Source organism: Orcinus orca, chromosome 5 (genome assembly GCF_937001465.1).
Source record: "Orcinus orca chromosome 5, mOrcOrc1.1, whole genome shotgun sequence".
NCBI classification, from domain to species: domain Eukaryota; kingdom Metazoa; phylum Chordata; class Mammalia; order Artiodactyla; family Delphinidae; genus Orcinus; species Orcinus orca.
The window spans coordinates 45,785,373-45,806,291 of NC_064563.1; the positions used below are offsets into that span (position 1 = coordinate 45,785,373).

General features: G+C 41.5%; 1 protein-coding gene across 23 annotated transcripts in view; it reads right to left on the reverse strand.

Annotated features, from left to right (window-relative positions):
• B3GALNT1 (beta-1,3-N-acetylgalactosaminyltransferase 1 (globoside blood group)) overlaps nucleotides 1–20,303 on the reverse strand; it is a 32,238-nt gene extending 11,935 nt beyond the window's left edge. For 2 of the 23 annotated variants that reach the window (XM_033409503.2, XM_033409490.2), the window contains exons 1-4: nucleotides 19,716–19,958; nucleotides 18,965–19,044; nucleotides 18,452–18,540; nucleotides 7,185–7,286 (exon numbers count right to left, since the gene is read on the reverse strand). The gene's annotated coding sequence lies outside the window, so the exon portion shown is untranslated. The other 21 variants (XM_033409506.2, XM_033409491.2, XM_033409499.2 and 18 more) reach the window with 17 other exon arrangements.
• Nucleotides 20,304–20,919: the final 616 nt, after the last annotated feature.

The window sequence follows — 20,919 nt, forward strand, 5'->3', positions numbered from 1 at the left end:
AGATGTGGAAGCAACCCTAAATTTCCATTGACAGATGAATGGATAAAGAAAATGTGGAATACAATGGAATGCTACTCAGCCACAGAAAAGAGTGAAATAATGCCATTTGCAGCAACATGGATGGATCTAGAGATTATCACATTAAATGAAGTCAGACAGAGAAAAACAAGTATCATATGGCATCATCTATATGTGGAATCTAAAATATGATACGAATGAACTTATTTACAAAACAGAAACAGACTCACCAACACAGAAAACAAACTTATGGTTACCAAAGGGGAAGGGGGATGTGGGATAAATTAGGAGTCTGGGATTAGCAGATACAAACTACAATATATAAAGTAAATAAACAAGTTCCTACTGTATAGCACAAGGAACTATATCCAATATCCTGTAATAAACCATAATGAAAAAGAATATTTATGTGTGTGTGTATATATATATATGTGTGTGTATATATATATTTACAGACACACACACACACACATATATATATAAATGAATCACTTTGCTGTACACCAGAAACTAACACAACATTGTAAATTAACTACACTTCAAGAAAAAAAAAAAAAAGAATTCAGAAAATGGGTGAACCTAAAAAACATTATGCTAAGTAAATGAAACCCAACACAAAAGACCATATTATCATATGAAATGCCCCTATAGGCAGTAGGTTAGTGGTTACCTGGGGGTGGGTCCGTGACTGACTACAAATGGACACAAAGGATCTTTTTAGGGTAATGGAAATATTTTAAAATTTGACTGTGGTAATGGTTGCAGAACCCTGTAAATTTAGTAAAAATCATTCAGTTGTATAATTAAAATGAAATAATTATATGGTATGTAAGTCATACCTCAATAAAGCTGTTAAAAATTTTTTAAATTTAAAAAATATATTCCTATTTTTAAGAGTCATACACTGATATACTTAGGAGTAGAATGTCACAACATCTATACCTAATTTAAAATATTTCAGTAATAAAAACTAAAGAGAGTTAAGAAAAGAAAAAAATTCCCTCTCTCATGTATTTCTGGTAGAGTAAAAAGTGGTAACACCTCTATGGAGGGCAGTTTGGAAATACATACTTATACAAATTACAAATACTTTTATTATTTTATCAGTAATTTTGTTCCTGAAGTTTATTTCAGATACAGGTGCATATGTCCAAAATGATGCATGTATATAAGGTTATTGGCTGCAAAATTGTTTGTAACAGTAAATAATTAAAAATAAGCCAAGGGATCACAATGAGAGATTTCATATATAAACCATGATACATCCACCCAATAGAAAACTTTACAGCAGTTAAAAAAAAAAAGAATAAGGATGTTCTCTAAGTACTGACATGGAAAGATTTCTAGAATACATCAAGTGAAGAAGTAAGATATAGAACAATGTTTATAATATGTTAACTTTTGTGTTAGAAAGGAATACAAAATAAAACCAATATTTGTATGTACATATGAAAAACAGTGGAAAGACACACAGAGTGGACAGAGAGGAATGCGGTGGATAAGAAAGAAAGGTGAGAGCACTCCTTTTTATACTACTTTGTTATACTACTTGGCATCACTTTGTTATATTACTTAGTAATATCACTTTGTTATATTACATTGTTACCTATATATTTTTTTAAATATTATTTTGACTCTTGAATACATTAAAATTCAAAACAATGAAAACAAAAATTTCCCCTCCTCATTTAAAAAAGTACTACATATGAAAATGCACTAGGTATTACTAAAACAATCCTTACAGAAAATTAACTTTTAAAAATAATGTACTTTTTTAGGACTTCCCTGGTGGCACAGTGGTTAACAATCTGCTTCCCAATGCAAGAGACATGGGTTCGATCCCTGGTCCAGGAAGATCCCACATGCTGCAGAGCAACTAAGCCCGTGCACCACAACTACTGAGCCTGTGCTCTAGAGCCCGCAAGCCACAACTACTGAGCCTGAGCGCCACAACTACTGAAGCCCACATGCCTAGAGCCCATGCTCTGCAACAAGAGAAGGCACCGCAATGAGAAGCATGCACATCGCAACAAAGAGTAGCCCCTACTCGCTGCAACTAGAGAGCCCGTGCACAGCAACGAAGACCCAATGCAGCCAAAAATAAATTTATAAAAAAAGAAAAAAGAAAACATAAAAATAATGCACCTTTTTTAAAAAGTAGAATTACTTTATGTATTTTTTGTATCCATGTGATACATTTTTTGTATCCATGTGATTTTTTTTTTACTGGCTTATAATTTACATACAGTAAAATTCATCCATTTTGTTGTACTGTTCTGTAAGTTTTGACGCTTATGTAACCACCAGCACAATCAAGATATGAAACAGTTCTATCACAACAAACATTCTACTGGTGTCCCTTTGTAATCAATCCTTCCCCCAACATGCAGGCAACCACTGATGTTTTTCATCCCTATATTTTTGCCTTTACCAGAATGTCACATAAATGAAATGATATGTTATGCAGAGTTTTTAGTCTGTCTTCTTTCATCAGCATTAACAGATAACATATTTTAAAAAAAAGATTGAAAATAAATGATCTGAGTATAAGAAATTTTAAAAATTCCTATGTTATTACTAAGAAAATAAAAGGAATAATAAAGATAAAACAGAAAATAATGAAAAACAAAAAAACCAACACAGGTGATTATTAAAAAAAAAAATTAGGAATAGAAAGGAAGTTCCTTAACCTATTGAAGAAACCATAGCAAACTTAATGATGAAACTTCAGAAGTATTTCCATTAAAGTCAGGAAAAAGACAAGGATGCCCACTATCACTTCTACTATTCAGTGTTTTTCTAGTGACCCTTACTATCCCCTAAACAAGAAGAGGAAATATGATATAAAAATTGTCAAGGAAGAGAAAAAACTGCCCTTATTTTCATATTATATAATCATCTACATAGAAAACTCAAAGGGAAAAAGATGACATGAAAGAACTAACAGGTTTTTTTTTTTTTTTGTGGTATGCAGGCCTCTCACTGTTGTGGCCTCTTCCGTTGTGGAGCACAGGCCCCGGACGTGCAGGCCCAGCGGCGATGGCTCACGGGCCCAGCCACTTCGCGGCATGTAGGATCTTCCCGGACCAGGGCACGAACCCGTGTCCCCTGCATCTGCAGGCAGACTCTCAACCACTGCGCCACCAGGGAAGCCTGAACTAACAAGTTTACCAAGATGCTGGATATAAGCTTACATACAAATCAGAAACATTAAAACAATAAATAAAATTAAAATCTAACACGAAAAACACAATAGCAACAAAAACTACAGCGTCAAATAAAGGTAACAAAAGATGTGCCGAACACTGATGTAGAAAACTTAAAAAATTTCTGAAGAGTATAAAAAAGATGTGAATAAACAAGAGAGATAACATGTTCGGGGATAAGAAAACTCCAATGTAAGATTCCACTTCCCCAAACTGATCAATAAATTCATAGGATTATGAAAGGAACTTAATGATCTAGGAATAACCACCAAAATTTTGAGAACAAAGAATGAAGCTGGTGTTCGGGTGGATTTGGTGTTATCAAATATTTTGCAGAGCTCAGTAATTAAACCAGAGGAATAGAACAATGTATTAAACAGCTGGATAACAAGACCAGAAATAAACCCACCCATCCATAGGGACTTGAAAAATGGCAGAGGTGGCTCTTCAAACCAATGGGGAAAGGATTCAATAAACTGTTTTGGAATAAATCTGGAAAAAATAAAATTATATTCATATTTCCAAAATAAAATACCGAGTCGATAAAAGAATTAAATGTAAAAAAAGCAAAACTAATACCACGATAAGAAATACAGAATAGATTTGTGACCTTAGCATGGGGAAAGTCTTTGTAAACAAGTCACAAAAAGCATATCCCATAAAAGAAAGGTAAAAGAGATTGGGTCACAACAAAATATAAAACTACTTATAAGACAAGACACCATAAACACAGTTAAAGGATGAGCCACATGGGACTTCCCTGGTGGTCCAGTGGTTAAGACTCCATGCTTCCACTGCAGGGGGCGTGGGTATGATCCCTGCTCAGGGAACTAAGATCCTGCATGTCACGTGGTGCCACCAAAAATAATAAAATAAAATAAAATATTTTTAAAAAAAAATTGATGAGCTACAGGCTCAGAGAAGATATTTACAACAAGTAAAAACAAAGGACTGGATATATATTCATTATATAATATATATTTGTAATAATCTGCTGTCATTTTCTGTTTATATGAAGTTTATATAAAACTTACAAATCAAAAGGAAAATGAGTGACATGAACAAGAAGCTCACAGAAGAGGAAATAAAGAGCGGCCAACGGACATGAAAAGAGGGTTGATCTCAAAAGTAATCAGGGAAATGCAAATTAAAGTCAGATACAACATTTTTAAACCATCAAAAAATCTCAAAGTTTAATATTAATCAGGTACTGGAGTAAATGCTATTTGTCACACACTGTGAAGCACAAACTGTTGCAGCCCCTCTGGTAAGCAATAGGGCTGCATCTAGCAAAACTGAAAACCAATCACTCCTCTTCTGGGAACACACCCTAGAGAAACTCTCATACGTGTACACATGTGGAGACATGTACAAGCGTGCTCATTAGGGGGACTATGAAAGTGGAAAATTTGAGGTAACCTAATTGTCTATCCATAAGATAACAGATAAATAAAAGCTGGTCTGTCTTCCAGTGGAATCCTACAAGATAGTTACTGGATTTGTACATAGTGTATCAATTTGAAAATAAAAAGTTGAGCAAAAAATACAAGTTGAATGATTACCCATATATAAAATACACCATTTAGATAAACAGTTTTAAACCACACACAAGAAACGGTAAGCTTTCAGAAGCAGCTATAAAACTATTTTTTAAAGGGACCGCAGGAACACCTTCCACACTAAGCAGTGTGGGTGTCACTGTGAAAGAATGAAGGGTGTGTGTGGGGAAAACGGGAAAAAATAGATTAGACACAAATACTCTAAAATATTAGCAGTTGTTAATTCAGGGTGACAGAAAAATAGGCCTTCTCTTATATTTATAGCTTTCTTTGTAATTTATATTTATCAAAACAGGAAAAGCAGCATAATAAAAATGCAGTTGGATGGCTCACCCTCAATCCTGTCTGCAGCACTTAATGGCTGTGTGACCTTGGAGAAGTTAACTTCTCAAAAGTGTCTCCTTCCAGATATAAATCATCAATACCAATTTACTTACTGTGAGGTTTATGTGGAGAACATGAATTAACCAGTCAGCACTAGGGCACTCTGTAGTTTCTGAAGTTAAACGACATTCAGCCACGCAGATAAATGCACACACTATGAGGGCACAGAAATCAAGCTGGCCTAGCCTGAGATCTGGGATTGGCTCATTCCCTGACAGTGGGACCACAGGACTTCTTAGGAAGGCTGAACAGTAGGCTTTGTGAACCCTGACACTGTTCTAAATCCCATGTCCCAGGGGAGGGACAGAAAGAAAAACCAAAAACATCAATGCATAGAAAAATATAAAAAGGCCCAATATGGACACTGTTATTTTATTACTGACTTCTTAAATAATGATGTCACATAGCACCGTCAACAAATAAATTATATTTATAATTTAAAAATAATTTTCATTTTATAAAAAATAAACTTGTGATTGTATTAACTGCACACGCATTCACCAACTAGATTCTAAATAATTTACATTAAGCAAACCATCCTCTCTGTCTTACAAGTTTAGCACAACGCTGGGTACACAGCAGGCCACCAGTAATTATTGTTGATTTGGGGGCTGATCAACAACAGCTGAAGAAACAGCTCAAATAACAGAAAAGCCCAGAAAACCTACAGAGACAAAACAGTTGTCAGCTTCCAGATTTATTAAGTGTGCAAATGCTTTAACCATCAAATGAAACCACTGTCCTCAGAGAAGGAACCAACACCTCAGTTATTAAGCACAGAACTTTATGGCAGCCAAAGATGGCTGCATTTGTGTCTTATCTACAGGTGTTACAGAGCCTCAAAAGGGCTGGGGACCAAAAAACTGGAAATCATTCAAACTATTATTTTTTAATGGAGGGCTTTTCAGAGTTTTTAATGTTAATGTACATTCTCTGAGAAGAGGATATATTATGCAATGTTTCTCAAACTTAACTGAACAAAGAACCTATTTTAAGTTTCAGAGCCTCTGGCAGGACTAGAATTCCGCACTTTGGGAAATGCTATCCTAGAATATCTTTGTATTCACTGAATCACAAAACTAATTTTGATGATTTAATAAATAAATATTTAAGTAGTAGTTTGAAGTAAAAAAGGAAACCCAAAAAACTAAACAAACTGGTTTAACTACTTTGGAAAATTTTTTAGTGTTATTCACTAAGATATAACATACATGTACCCAATGACACGGCTACTACACTCTCAGGCAGAACACTCAACAACGTGTATGTCCGTAAGGACACCAAAAAATGTTCACTAAAGTTTTTAATAGCACACTATTCATGAGAGCCCCAACCTGGAAACAACCCACAGTAGAAGAAAGAAATTTAGAGAAGAGCACATTATACAAAATGAAAACGAACAAACTACATGCTCACATGACATCATGGAGAATCTCTCAACCATAAGGTTGAGCTAAAGAAGCCAGGTACATAAAGAACAGACACTATAATGCGATTTATACAAAGTTGAAAAGCAGGCAGAAGTAATCTAAAGCATTAGAATTCAGGACACTGGTAACTTCTGGGGAGAAGGAGGAAATATAATTGGGAGAGACTGGAGGGGACCTTCTGGGGTGTTGGCCATGTGCTGTTTCTGTGCCTAGATGGTAGCTACAGGTATGTTCACTCTGATAATTTATCTTCTAACTTGCACACTTTTCTTTCTGCATACCATACTTCAACAGAAATGTAAAAAGAGCTTGGCAGTCCAATCAATTATCTGTTTATTCAAATATTATGTGCAATCAGTGTAGGCAGGTGTCCACACGATGTGCTGGCCCTGGATGCCCCAGCTATGGGAAGAGCACCAGGTACTAAGCCATGTCATCTTCAAGAAAGCCCACGAATTAAGGAGCTTTAAAGACCTTTACTGTTCACATTTCACAGGTGAGGAAACTAAGGCTTAGAAAGAGTCAGTAACTTGCCCAAAGTTACAGGCTGTAAGTGGTAGAGACAAAAATCAAACAAGACTCCAAACCTCATGTTCTTGGCCACTGCCCTTCCTATCCTGGGGAGTCTGCTGCAGCCCTCTTGACCAGAGCTGCTCTGAGTGGGTTTTAACTTCTTGCAACCATTGAACCTTGAGACAAACAGTAAAGCAGCATCACAGCCTTACCATCTTTACACAGAAACACTCAAGATTCACATTCTCAAAATCTGAAATATGAGTTACTAACAACAGTAATGAATAGTAACTAATAATTCATGCAGGTATGGACCTTTTATTTTGCATCAAAAACATGCTGGGCACAAGAAAATAAACTGGGGAGTGGGCAGAGGGATCAGCTCAAATGCAAGGGCTCTAGAGAAATGGAAAAGAGAGTTCAGTTACAGCAATGGTACAATTATTTAAGCAAAAATAACCTGATATTCTTTCCTGGGGTGCAAAAATGTTGGTTATTTTCTACAGAGTGAAAGTAAATTTAATTATTTAAAAAATATATAAAATGTTTCTAATTGCAAATGTCATACATGTTCATCAGAGAACTGTGAATGCAAAAACAAAGCACAAAGATAATAAAAGCTGAAAGATAATGTTAACATTTTTTTTTTTTTTTGGCTGCACCATGCAGCATGCGGGATCTTAGTGCCCAGACCAGGGATCAAATCCATGCCCCAATTTTTTTCCTTTTTATGGCTGAGTAATATTGCATTGTATATATGTACCACATCTTCTTTATCCATTCCTCTGTTGATGGACATTTAGGTTGTTTCCATGTCCTGGCTATTGTAAATAGTGCTGCAATGAACATTGGGGTGCATTTGTCTTTTTAAATTATGGTTTTCTCTGGGTATATGCCCAGTAGTGGGACTGCTGGGTCACATGGCAGTTCCATTTTTAGTTTTTTAAGGAACCTCCATACTGTTCTCCATAGCAGCTGTATCAATTTACATTCCCACCAACAGTGTAAGAGGGTTCCCTTTTCTCCACACCCTAATGACTGTCATACAGAGTGAAGTCAGAAAGAGAAAAACAAATATCGTACATTAACCCATATACGTGGAAACTGAAAAAATTGGTATAGATGATCTTATTTACAAAGCAGAAATAGAGCCACAGACGTAGAGAACAAACGTATGATGCCAAGGGGGAAAAGAGGGGGTGGGATGAATTGGGAGATTGGGATTGACATATACACACTATTGATGCTATGTATAAAATAGATAACTAATGAGAACCTACTGTATAGCACAGGGAACTCTACTCAGTGCTCTGTGGTAACCTAAATGGGAAGGAAATCCAAAAAAGAGGGGATATATGAAATCCAAAAAAGAGGAGATATATGTATACATATAGCTGATTCACTTTGCTGTACAGTATAAACTAACACAACACTGTAAAGCAACTATATTCCAATAAATATTTAAAAAAAAAAACCATAAGGAACTCTTACAACCCAACAGCAAAAAAAAAAAAAAAAAAAAAACAATTAAAACATGGGCAGGGCTTCCCTGGTGGCGCAGTGGTTGAGAGTCCGCCTGCCGATGCAGGGGACTCGGGTTCGTGCCCCGGTCCGGGAGGATCCCACATGCCATGGAGCGGCTGGGCCTGTGAGCCATGGCCACTGAGCCTGCACGTCCGGAGCCTGTGCTCCGCAACGGGAGAGGCCACAGCAGTGAGAGACCCACGTACCACAAAAAAAAAAAAAAAAAAAAACATGGGCAAAAGACTTGAATAGACATTTTTCCAAAGAAGATTTACAAATTTACAAAAGGCCAACGTGTATATGAAAAGGTGTTCAGTATCACTAATCATCAGGGAAATACAAATCAAAACCACAATGAGATATCACCCTACACTTGTTATCTCTTGTGTGTTTTTCATGGTAGCCATTCTAACAGGTGTGAGGTAAGAGGCCCACGTACTGCAAAAAAAAAAAAAAACATCCTGCCATTTGTAACAACATGGATGGACCTTGAGATCATTAGGCTAAGGGAAATAAGTCAGAGAAAGACAAATACTGCATGGTCTCACTTATATGTGGAATCTAGGATCATTTAATTCATAGAAACAGTAGAATAGTGGTTGCCAGGAACTAGGGGGTGGGAGAAATGGGGAGATGTTGGTCAAACGGTACAAACTTCCAGTTATAAGAATGTGTCTGGGGAATCTAATGTACAATGTGTGGACCATTTAACAATAGTGTATTGTTAGCACTTGAAAGTTGCTAAGAGAGTAAATCTTAACTGTTCTCACCACAAAAAAACAAAAACAAAAAACAACCCACGACCCCTGCAGTGGAAGCACAGAGTCCTAACCACTGGACTGTCAGGGAAGTCCCACAACGTTAACATTTTTGATGAAGATCTATCAAGCCTGTCTCTCCTCAGGAAAACATAAGCCCCCATCCCACCAGCTGCCACTGCCCTCATCCTACCCCTGTTTCAGCCACAAGGGCTTCCTTTCTGATCCCTGACTGCGTCAAACTCTTTCCCTCCCTCAGGGAGTCTGCCCTTGTTCCCCCTCTAACTCAAAAGTTAGAGGTTCTTGGAAAGTCTGGCTCCTTCTCATGCTTTAGGTCTCAGCAAAATGTCATTTAGGATAGTCCTTTCCTGGCCCCTTATCTCAAGTAGTTCCCCCAGCCCCTATCTTCTATCACATTCCTATCACATATCACATTCACATTATTCTCCTCTAAGCCCTTAACCCTACCTGGAATTCTTCGCCTGTTTGTTGTCTGTTCCCTTCACAAGAATGTAAGTTCATGAAGGAAAGGCCTTGCCCATATTGTCCAATGCCATATGCCCAGAGCCTAGCACACAGTAGGTGCTTGATGGATATCTGAATATTGTACAAATGGTCTGGTAATGTGCTTTTATCCACTTAACATATTACAAAAATATTCCCAAGAATAAACTGAATCCAAAAGTAAATTCCTGAGTTTCTGTTAGATTATGCTTAGTCTTCTTCAGCTATTTTCTAATACAAAGCCTTATTCTAATAGGCGGCACTGATTCTGATAATGTTCATTTAAAAATAAAAGGTCCAGACAGGAAAAAACAAACACACAAACAAACAAACAAAAAACAAATTTCAATGAAATTCTGGGCCCAAGCATGGTAGATTCAGAGTCATCCATGGCGAAAACACAAGCTAACTATTAAAGATAATTACTGGAAACTCCCTGGCAGTCCAGTGGTTAGGACTCCACACTTCCACTGCAGGGTTTGATCCCTGGTTGGGGAACAAAGATCCTGCCCGTAAGCAGCCAAAAAAAAAAAAAAAAAAAAAAAAGATAATTACTAAACTGCTGCCAGTTGTGCAACATTCTGACTTCTTCTGCATAAAACATGATACTACAAAGAAGTATAAATCCTAATTGCCTAAAAAAGGTTCTATGCATATAGGGTTTAATATAAAATGACAGGACTTCCCTGGTGGCACAGTGGTTAAGAATCCACCTGCCAATGCAGGGGACATGGGTTCAATCCCTGGTCCAGGAAGATCCCACATGCCGCGGAGCAACTAAGCCCGTGTGCCACAACTACTAAGCCTGTGCTCTAGAGCCCGCGAGCCACAACTACTGAAGCCCGTGCCCCTAGAGCCCGTTCTCCGCAACAAGAGAAGCCACCACAATGAGAAGCCTGCGTACCACAACAAGGACCCAATGCAGCCAAAAATAAAATAAATAAATTTATTTTAAAAATACATATCCTTGGGCTTCTCTGGTGGCGCAGTGGTTGAGGGTTCACCTGCTGATGCAGGGAACATGGGTTCGTGCCCCGGTCCGGGAAGATCCCACATGCCGCGCAGCGGCTGGGCCCGTGGGCCATGGCCACTGAGCCTGCGCGTCCGGAGCCTGTGCTCCGCAGCGGGAGAGGCCACAACAGTGAGAGGCCCGCATACCGCAAAAAAAAATACATATCCTTGAAGAAAATTTCCCTAGTAGTACCCTCTCAAACTGAACACATTAATTCATAAACAAAGCAATATAAAATTCTGTCATTCTTACCTCCTCCAATTATATTAGAAACAGACAGAACCAGTGATGTCTGACCACTACTTCTCTCTTCCCTTTTCTTTCTTAAGCCAGTGGTTCTCAAACTTTATTGCATATTATCATCTCTTGGAGAACTGTTATTATTATTATTATTTTTTTTCTTTTTGCGGTACGTGGGCCTCTCACCGCTGGGGCCTCTCCCGTTGCGGAGCACAGGCTCTGGACGCGCAGGCTCAGCGGCCATGGCTCATGGGCCCAGCCGCTCCGCGGCATGTGGGATCCTCCCGGACAGGGGTAATGAACCCGCGTCCCCTGCAACGGCAGGCGGACTCTCAACCACTGCACCACCAGGGAAGCCCAAGAGAACTGTTATTATTATTACATCTACTGTATGCTCTCTGGAGAACTGGAGAACTACAAAATACATGAACCTTTTCAAACTGAGGTATGAGATATTCAAGAGGCATCAAGCTACTTTAAGGATTAAGCATATTTGGTAAGACTTACATTTCTTCTTACTTTGAAGCACACAGTTGGAAGTATAATAGGGAATCAAATTTTATTTATTGAATGAATGAACTGCAACCACTACATGTGCATAATCTAATAATGCTTAAAAATGAAATATTCTTTACTCTGTCGGGGCGAACAAAGGTAACGTCAAAAAGAACTTGCTTTCTATCTTACCTAACTTCTTTATACTCCCCTCTCTCCGTAACTGTAGCAACAGCACCTGCCTGGTCCTGGCACTATAGTAAGTGCTTTGGAGACCTGCTCCTTAGTCAGGGGCTCACAGGCAGCAGAGCAGGGCTGGAAATCCAGGTGTCCTCACCCCATAAGTGGGGTCTGGAACCTCTGCAGTACAAGGCATCCTTCCTGACTTGTTTTTATCTCTCTAGTCTGATGTCTTCATACTTTCCTCCATGTAGTGAAGCACCTCTGTTCTTCCCCAGGGATAAAGAGTTGACAAAGCTAAACCACAAACTTAAAAAAAGGGAAATCCTAAATGCAAACACAGTTCAATCTCCAAGCAAATCATGCTCAGCTCTTTCTAATTCTCACCCAAACAATTTTCAACAAGTCTCTTCCAAGTACACTTTTCAGGAAGGGCGGAATTGCTGAGGGGGAATAATGTTAGTGAGTTTATATTCCAAATAACTCTGAATAAGCTCCCACACTTCTGTAAACATTAGTGAACACTTCGACACAGAAGCAGTGGCCATCAGGAGCCAGCAGAGTCGCTAAGAAAATTTCACCTGACTAACCTCATCTCCATATTCAAAAGGGTTCCCTGAACAGAAGATCAAGGGAAGCCTTAGATAACACACAAGAATTAAGCTTCTCTGAAGATGACAGTGCACTGAAAGGTCCCTCTGAACAAAATGGAAAAAGCTGAGTCCAGTGGCAGTGCCTAGATGGTTCAAAATCAGCTGATCCATCTTGGCCAGTGGATTTTTCACAGCCAGTCTTTTGTTCAACACACGCCTCTTGGGCGCAAGCTAGAACTGTGAGAATACAGTACTGACCAAAACAGCCAAAGACCTGTCCTCCCATTTATGTTCTAAGGCTGTTAGAGCATCTTTGTCAACCTGGGAGAAAATCTCTAGGGTTTAATCACACGCCTATCTTTAGCCTTTTCCTGTTTAACACTTCTTATGAAAGACAAATGAATATGGGTTTATTCAATTTTGAAGGCAAGGCAAAGCAGGAAAAAATAGCAAATTCATTAGAAGATATAATTGCAATCTAAAAAGCTTTCAACAGGTTAGAATAGAGCCAAAGCAACATGAAATCTGATGGGAAAAAATTTACTGTCCTATATCACAGTTCAAAAAACCAACTGCATAAGAGAGGATGGGAGACCATTTTAACACCCGTCTAAGTTAGGAAGACCTAAAGGTTTTAGTTGAGTATGAATTCAGTATGAAGAAAGGTGATGGTGTAAAGGAATAACTGGAGACTCGGGAAACAAGGATTCTAGTTCCAGTGGCTGGGGGAGGGGGCAGGTTACTGGATTTAGGGAGTTGCTTCTCTCATCAGAGCCTTTAAGGGATTGGGCCAGGATAACTCTCAGATCCCAGCTAGCTCCACCATAACAAAGATAATGCTCACTTCTGTACACTGCTCTGTCCCCAGCACCTAGCACGGAAAGCATTCCCCAGGTGCTTGTAAATGAATGGCAGTGCTAACAGAAATCCTACAGGTTAGTACCATGATGTGCCTCCCTCCCCCAGCTCACACACTAAAACTCCTAACACACTCTTGGGTTCAAGAAAGAGAAAGGAGTCTGGGCAAAAGGGATCATAAACCCAGAGCCACATACATGTTCCATTTCAAAAGGATCCTTGGCAAGTTAGATTTACAGTTGAGAGGAAGGTTAAGGGGTCGGTTTCTCAACTCCCATAATAAGAATTGGATGAAGTAGTGGCTGAAGGAACTGAGGAATGTTCTGTTCTGGGGAAAACAAAAGCTTAGAAGGGCCATGGTAGATGCTTTCAGATATTTTGAACAATACGTCAGTGTAACTCCAGAAGGCAAACGGAAGTCCAAAGATAAAAATCAGTGGGGGACTTCCCTGGTGGCACAGAGGTTAAGAATCCTCCTGCCAATGCAGCGGACACAGGTTCGAGCCCTGGTCCCAGAAGATCCCACATACCACGGTGCAACTAAGCCCGTGTGCCGCAACTACTGAACCAGCGCTCTAGGGCCCGCGAACCACAACTACTGAAGCCTGCGTGCCTAGACCCCGTGCTCCGCAACGAGAAGCCACTGCAATGAGAAGCCTACGCACTGCAACGAAGAGTAGACCCCGCTCACCGCGACTAGAGAAAGCATGCACCGCAATGAAGACCCAACGCAGCCAAAAAAAAAACCAGTGGGAAGGTTCAGTATAGATTACTAGAATGGGCTGCTCCTCACCAACAGAAATCTTCAAGCAGCTGGCAGGAATGTTACAAAGGTTAATTCCTCACTGAGTTTTAAGTTATTTTAGATAACTTCTAAGGTCCCTTCCAACTCCAAGATTCCATGACTTTGTTATTCATATTTAAAATCTAGTATACAGAAAAGGTTTGGGACTTCCCTGGTGGTCCAGTGGTTAAGAATCCACCTTCCAATGCAGGGAACGCCGGTCGGATCCCTGGTCGGGGAACTAAGACCCCACATGCCGTGGGGCAACTAAGCCCGTGCGCTCTAGAGCCCACACACCACAACTAGACAGGAGCCTGAGTGCTGCAACAAAGATCCTGCAACTAAGACCCAATGCAGCCAAATAAATAATTTTTTAAAAACCTTTAAAAAGAAAAGGTTTCATTTTGCATAAAATTTTTAAATTGTTCCATTTTTAAGAATGAATCTGAAGTACTCAATGAGTTTAAGAAAACCCCCCATATGAAGCATAACTCTCTGTGGTTGTTATACAGTTTTAGGTAGACAGTGAGTATAAATACCTAATACTCCATTATTATTTCCCCATTCTGCCCTTGCATCCCCAGCTGGCTGCAGTGACACCACCCTCAGATATTCTGAGATGTATGGGAGAATGCCCTTCATTTTAGCCTCATTAAAATGGAAACCTCCAGCCTCTTGTGTGTTGAGGTAGAAGACACCTGGGTTTTTAAAAACCTATTTTAAAAACGCATATCATATACCATTTGTAAACAAAGTATTTTATTGTAGGAATAACAATATATGGGAACACAGCGCTCTGCAACCATGGGCTCCACTAACTTTGGATCAAAAATATTAAAAAAAAAAAATTCCAGAATGTTCCAAAATGCAAAACTTCAATTTGCCATGTATGTTGGCAACTATTTACATATCACTTACATTGTATTTACAACTAACATAACTAAACATTATGTTTTACATAACATTTACATTACATTAGGTATTACAAGTAACCTAGCGATGATTTAAAGTATATGAAGGATGTGCATGGATTATATGCAAATGCCATGCCATTTTAGGGACTTGAGATGGATTTTGGTATCTGAGGGAGTCCTAGAACCAATCCCCTGCAGATACTGAGGACAACTGTATTTTATAGATTTCTGGGCTTGCGGCATGTAGGATCTTTAGGCTGAGAAAGATGAGGAGAGGCCAAAGGTAGTAGAACATGACAAGGAAAATTTATTTGAGATTTTCTCTTTGCTCCTGCCTTATCTGCACTTGTATCCAACCCACACAAAAAAATGTACTCTTTGTAATAAGTTAGACTTTTTTTTTTTTGCGGTACACGGGCCTCTCACTGCTGTGGCCTCTCCCGTTGCAGAGCACAGGCTCCGGACGCGCAGGCTCAGCGGCCATGGCTCACGGGCCCAGCCGCTCCGCCGCATGTGGGACCTTCCCGGACTGGGGCACGAACCCGTGTCCCCTGCATCGGCAGGCAGACTCTCAATCACTGCGCCACCAGGGAAGCCCAATGAGTTAGACTTTTAAGCAGGGTGTTTTTTTTTTAAGGTTAACTGGACTCTTGGGCTTAAGTCTGTATCACTTCTACAGCAATTTACAAAGCACATTTCACAACATGGTAAAATGGGTATCACTATCTCATTTTTCAGAGACTGGTGCAGCCCAGATACAAGGAGACCTGGAACCCAAACTTAGGTTCAACTCCAACTGCTGTGCTCCGCCTCCAGAGCACAGTGCCTGTAGAAGAGCCCAACCTCACACCCAATCCCATAGCCTCTTGAGATTCCTGGGTAGGGAGCAAAGAGTACAACAGAAGTGGACTCACTCTGCCCTGAGTGGTAGGCAGTCTGAGGGAGCCATGTGACAGAGCGGCCTATGGGAAGAGGCAACAGGATAACCAGGTTCAGAGAAGCTAGGAAAACTGGAGCAGAGCAAAGATGACACAAGTCAGGCAGAGGAGCACCAAGGCTGCCTTGAGAGCTGGGCTGCCTGTCTCTGTTTTGCTACAAACAGCTTTACTCATTGGAGGAAGAGGACAGTGCAAGCTGCTCTAGTTAACACTTCTTCCCATTGTTGCCCTAGGTGAGTAGTATTACAGATCTTTGTCATTCTTGTCTGTTAAGCTAAGTTACTGCTTCCCTTGTCCTTAGCTATTTGAATGTATTTCATTCAGTCATTCGACATGCCAGACATGTGTTACAGGCTAGGCTGCCTGGCCCTCAAGTTGCTGACACCATGCAGAGCATGGACAGTCATGAAAAGGTTCATGACTCCAAGTTTTAGACTGAACATTATGAGCAAAGCCCACCTGGAGAAGATGGAGGGACACCCCCCCCAGCCCCAGCTCAAATGTCTCCAAACCTGTGGCCACCGGTCATGACAAGGTGCTGAGTTTGCACTCTCAGAATGTGTAGATGCCCGCCAAAGTGCAAATTATACAAATTATATCAGTTTAGAGAATGAAACTATTTAATACTGAGATAAGAGTTGATTATAATTTTTTCTCTCAGCAAGTGGGTAACTCCGTTCTTGAAAACAAATTCTGTTACCGAAATAATAGCCAAATATAGCTCCAGATAAGAGACACGGTTGGAGCTCTCACTGTCATGCTGGTAGTAGGTGGTTGCAGACTTGTGAAATGTTTCACGGGAGCAGTACTTCCTTAATTCAAACTTAAAAGAGCCTACTTAAAGTGCACTGCTTTGGAGGTTAGCAGAAATCTATGTTCTAGCCTAGGAGTGGGCAAACTTTTTAAAAGTAGAAGGCTAGGGCTTCCCTGGTGGCGCGGTGGTTAAGAGTCTGCCTGCCGATGCAGGGGACATGGGTTCGTGCCCCGGTCTGGGAAGATCCCACGTGCTGCGGAGCGGCTGGGCCCGTGAGCCATGGCCGCTGAGCCTGCGCGTCCGGAGCCTGTGCTCCGCAGCGGGAGAGGCCACAACAGTGAGAGGCCCGCGTACCGCAAAAAATAAAAATAAAAAAAATAAAAGGCCAAATGGCAAACATTTTCTGTGGGCCACATGGTCTCTATCCCAGCTACCTGATTCTGCCTTTGTAGCGAAAATGGAGCCGTAGACATTATTAAACATATAGATGTGACTGTGCTCCAATAAAACTATTTTCAAAATAGGCTGCTGGTCTGAAAGTGTTTGTCTAGCCCCATGAAATGGCATCTCAGAACAGCAACAAAACCTCCTAAGGTCTCTCTTCTCTATGTTTCCTCATTACCCCAGAAGGCTATGTCACTGAAAAGGGGATCCTAGTGCTCATAACATGTTCCCTACATGAAATGGTTCCTGGAGGGTAGCAGGGATGAGAAGTATTAAACTAGGCTGTGGATGCTATAAGGGGACAACAAAAGGCCTTGACTTCCTGACTAACTACCTGTGTCAGGGTCAGATCCACACAGAATGGGAAACAATCTACTCTAGCTCTGTTTTTTATTCCTTAATTTCTCAGTTTCAAGGAGTGCAAGTTACACCCCTAGCCAAATCTTCTATCCTGTTGCCTCTCAGGGTCCCACACTACAGACTGTTCTGCGGCTTCATCTCTCCCTCACCTAGACATGCCCCCTACAAGTTGCTTCTAACTTATACCATCGCCTTCCCTCTTCTAATTCACAATGTATCAAAAGCTCCGATTGCAAAAGCAAATCGATATTTATAATATGCAACTTTTTACTAAAGCAAAATCATTGCTCATAGTCCAAAAAAAGATATCTGCCAAAGAACCTGCTATTAAATGAACTGCAACTTTTGAATTTATCTGCTGTGCCAGGTCATTTAAGAGCATCCTGTTTGACCCTCCAGTTTTGACCTCATTCATGAAGCTGTAGTGTGTTTATCTACTACACAGTGAGCAGGGATGAGCAACGATAGCTGTTTTCTGATGTAACAGAGAAGCATATTTGGCCTGGACATATTATGGTTGCAGAAGGAATAAAGACATTTCCTAAAATGGGATTCTACCTGTATCAGCCAATGGTGGACAGAACAGAGCTGGAGACTGGGCACAGAGACAAGGCAAATCATTTGAAAGGGAAGGAAAAGAGAGAAAAGTAACCACTGGTGTATTTTCTTAGGGATAAAGAGAGTTGAGTCTGATCTTGAGTTGAATATGACCACTAAAATAAGTTTATATAGTTAAGTTTTCCTGAAATACCATGGTATTTTAATAATGATTCAATTTTTTAAAAAATATATATATATAACCTAAAATGGTTTAATTGAGCTTAACTCTTCCAACTCCTCAAATCCTTTAGGGAAGAAATATACTAGAATATATAACAAAACATGTAGCTGCATAAATGATCCTTAAAATCTTATAAAGGAGACTATTATGGTCAATTTTAACCGATAAGGATAATTTCTCAATTAAAATAAGAGGAACTTACCTGTAGAATTTCAGATGAGACTAAAACACTAACTGAAGTTTTTTGTTTTCCGTATTCCATGCTTTAATTAAAAGATATGCCGTGCACTACTGAACAGAAGAACAGAAAAAGAATGTATCTCAGTCATAACTTAACAACATTGGGCATGAGACATCTAAAATTAATGTTCTATACCTAGCAAGCTGCTATAGGAGCAAACCATTATATATCAACATTCTTTTCATTTTTGGAAAAGCTTTGATCCTCTCTTCTTCCTCCTTGCTCTCAAATCACTTCATGCATCTCATCTGGAATTATACTTGGCCACTGTTTTGATAACAGGCTTTATTTTCAGGACTGGAATTACCCAACAACCATTCATTTGAACGAACTTTCTAGTCAGGAGAAAAAAAAAAAGGTCTTAGACTCTTATCTCTAAATAGTAAATAGTTCCCTTCTCTACACGGATACAGGTTCAATGTATGCTTTTATCAGGCATCAACACATTCTGAGAGCACAAAATCAGCTCCCTACCTCTGTCTAAGCCGCCTGGGGAAATCTAAAACACAAAGCTGTTCCCAGGTGAAGACTACAAACTCAAATCTTCCTCACCTCTGAAAACAGAAAAAAAGACATGGTTTGGTAATTTGTTCCTTATTGATAGCTCTACCTGACAAACCAGCCACCTCCTAAACGCTGGTACTAAGTGCAAAACACATGAAGGAAAGAAAACCGTCTCTGCTTTGCACATTCTCTCCAACAGTGGAAGAGAGAGAAGAAACACGGAATGCCACTCGTGCTTGCTGCTGGCATCATTCCCTATTGCTTGAAAAGTGAGGCTCCATTGCACCTTAAAGATTTCCTTTAAAATGCCTTGTATGCTTGCTAAGACCCCTTTTAAAAATCTTGTAGCCCTAGCCTCTTCGGGTTTCCTCCTCTCTCTGGCCAATTCGCACATTCTCCTCCTTAGGTCCACATTCCTCCCCACCCCTCCCCAGGAGGAACAAGCCTCCCACAATTCGGCTGCTGGGCCCTTCCCTAACTCCTTGTCAAGGCTTTACCCCAGGCCTGCTTGGGGAATCCGACACCGAATCACCGTCCCCGTCCGCTCCCCCGCCGACCCGCCCAACTTGCTTCGTGCTGCTCCCCGAGGAGACGGGAAGGGAGTAGTCTGCGCGCTGGGGCAGAGCAGGGCGGACAGCATGCTCCTCGCAGCCTCGGCCTGGCCCTACCACGCACCCCGGCGCTCCTAGGTGTCGCCCGCGGCCCCACCTCCCGCGCTCACCCGGTGGGGGAACAAACAGTCGCGGAGGCCCAAGGGTCTGGGCGCGGCCGCTCGCCGCTCAACCCCGGCCGCGCTCCCAGAGAGGGCCGGAAAAGTGGGCGGCGCCGACCGGCCCGCCTCCCGGCCCAGCTGTCCGGGCCTCGGTGTCCCGGAGGAGGGCGCGTCAGCGGCGGAGCAGGTCCCAGCGCCACGCCCGCCACCCAGCCCGAGGGGCTCCGAGGCCTCCGCGCCGCCCCAGCACCCACCCCGGACCACACTCACCCCCCCGCGCGGCGCGCACCGTGCTCCGACGTGGGCGGATGGCCTAAGCTCCAGCCCCGCGCGCACACGCAGCCTTACCGCAGCCGCACGCGCGGCCAGGCGCGCGCAGACCACGCGCCGGGCCCTAAGCCCCTTGTTCTCTCGCTCGCACGCACGCACGCGCGGGCCCTGACCCCCAGGAGGGCGGCGTCGCGCGGCGCCCAGGCCTCCGCGCTGATCCGGGCGCGACCTCGGGATTCTCGGCTTCACCTTGCATTCCATGCACCGGGGTGCTAGGTAGTCATTTTACATTTGAGCTTAGCAGCGGTTAGTCGATGGGCTGACCTCGGGAAGGATTTCTGTTGAAGACTCGCTTCTCTTTGCCCCGGCTTGCCCTGTTTTCAAGTTGCGTAAGTGCCCGGCCTCGCGGCAGTCCGGGAGGTATTTACTTATTAAAATTCGCACAGAGCTATGAAGGGAAGAAGACATCTTGGGAAGTTCTTTGCTCTTGCAGACGAAATGCGCGTTCTTCTTCTAGAATCAATAGAAAAAGAAGGCTGGGGATACGTCGGGGTTGCAATGGTCTGGGGTGTGAACAGGAGTCCCGGGAGTCGCATGCTCTCGAGAAATGCCTCTCAAAACCCTCCTTTGGTCTGGAGAATTCAAAGGTCTGTCCCACCCTGAGTTGTCACTAACTGTTGCTTCTTGGGAGGAACGGAGAAGCTTTGAGGCGCGGGAGCTGAGTGTGCTGTATGGGCTCTGGTTGCACCGGCCTCTGGGTGGAGGTTGTTGAATTAATTCAGAAACAGTATTTACTCTCCTCTCTTGGCACCCCTGAAACAGTGCCATCTGAAAACAGTTCCCCATTCAGGCCGCTTGTCTGTGGCACGGTGAACAGGTCGGCAGAGGCATCACGGTGTGAAAAGTTGAAAGAATAGTTCAGTGAACAGCCATGTACATTCCT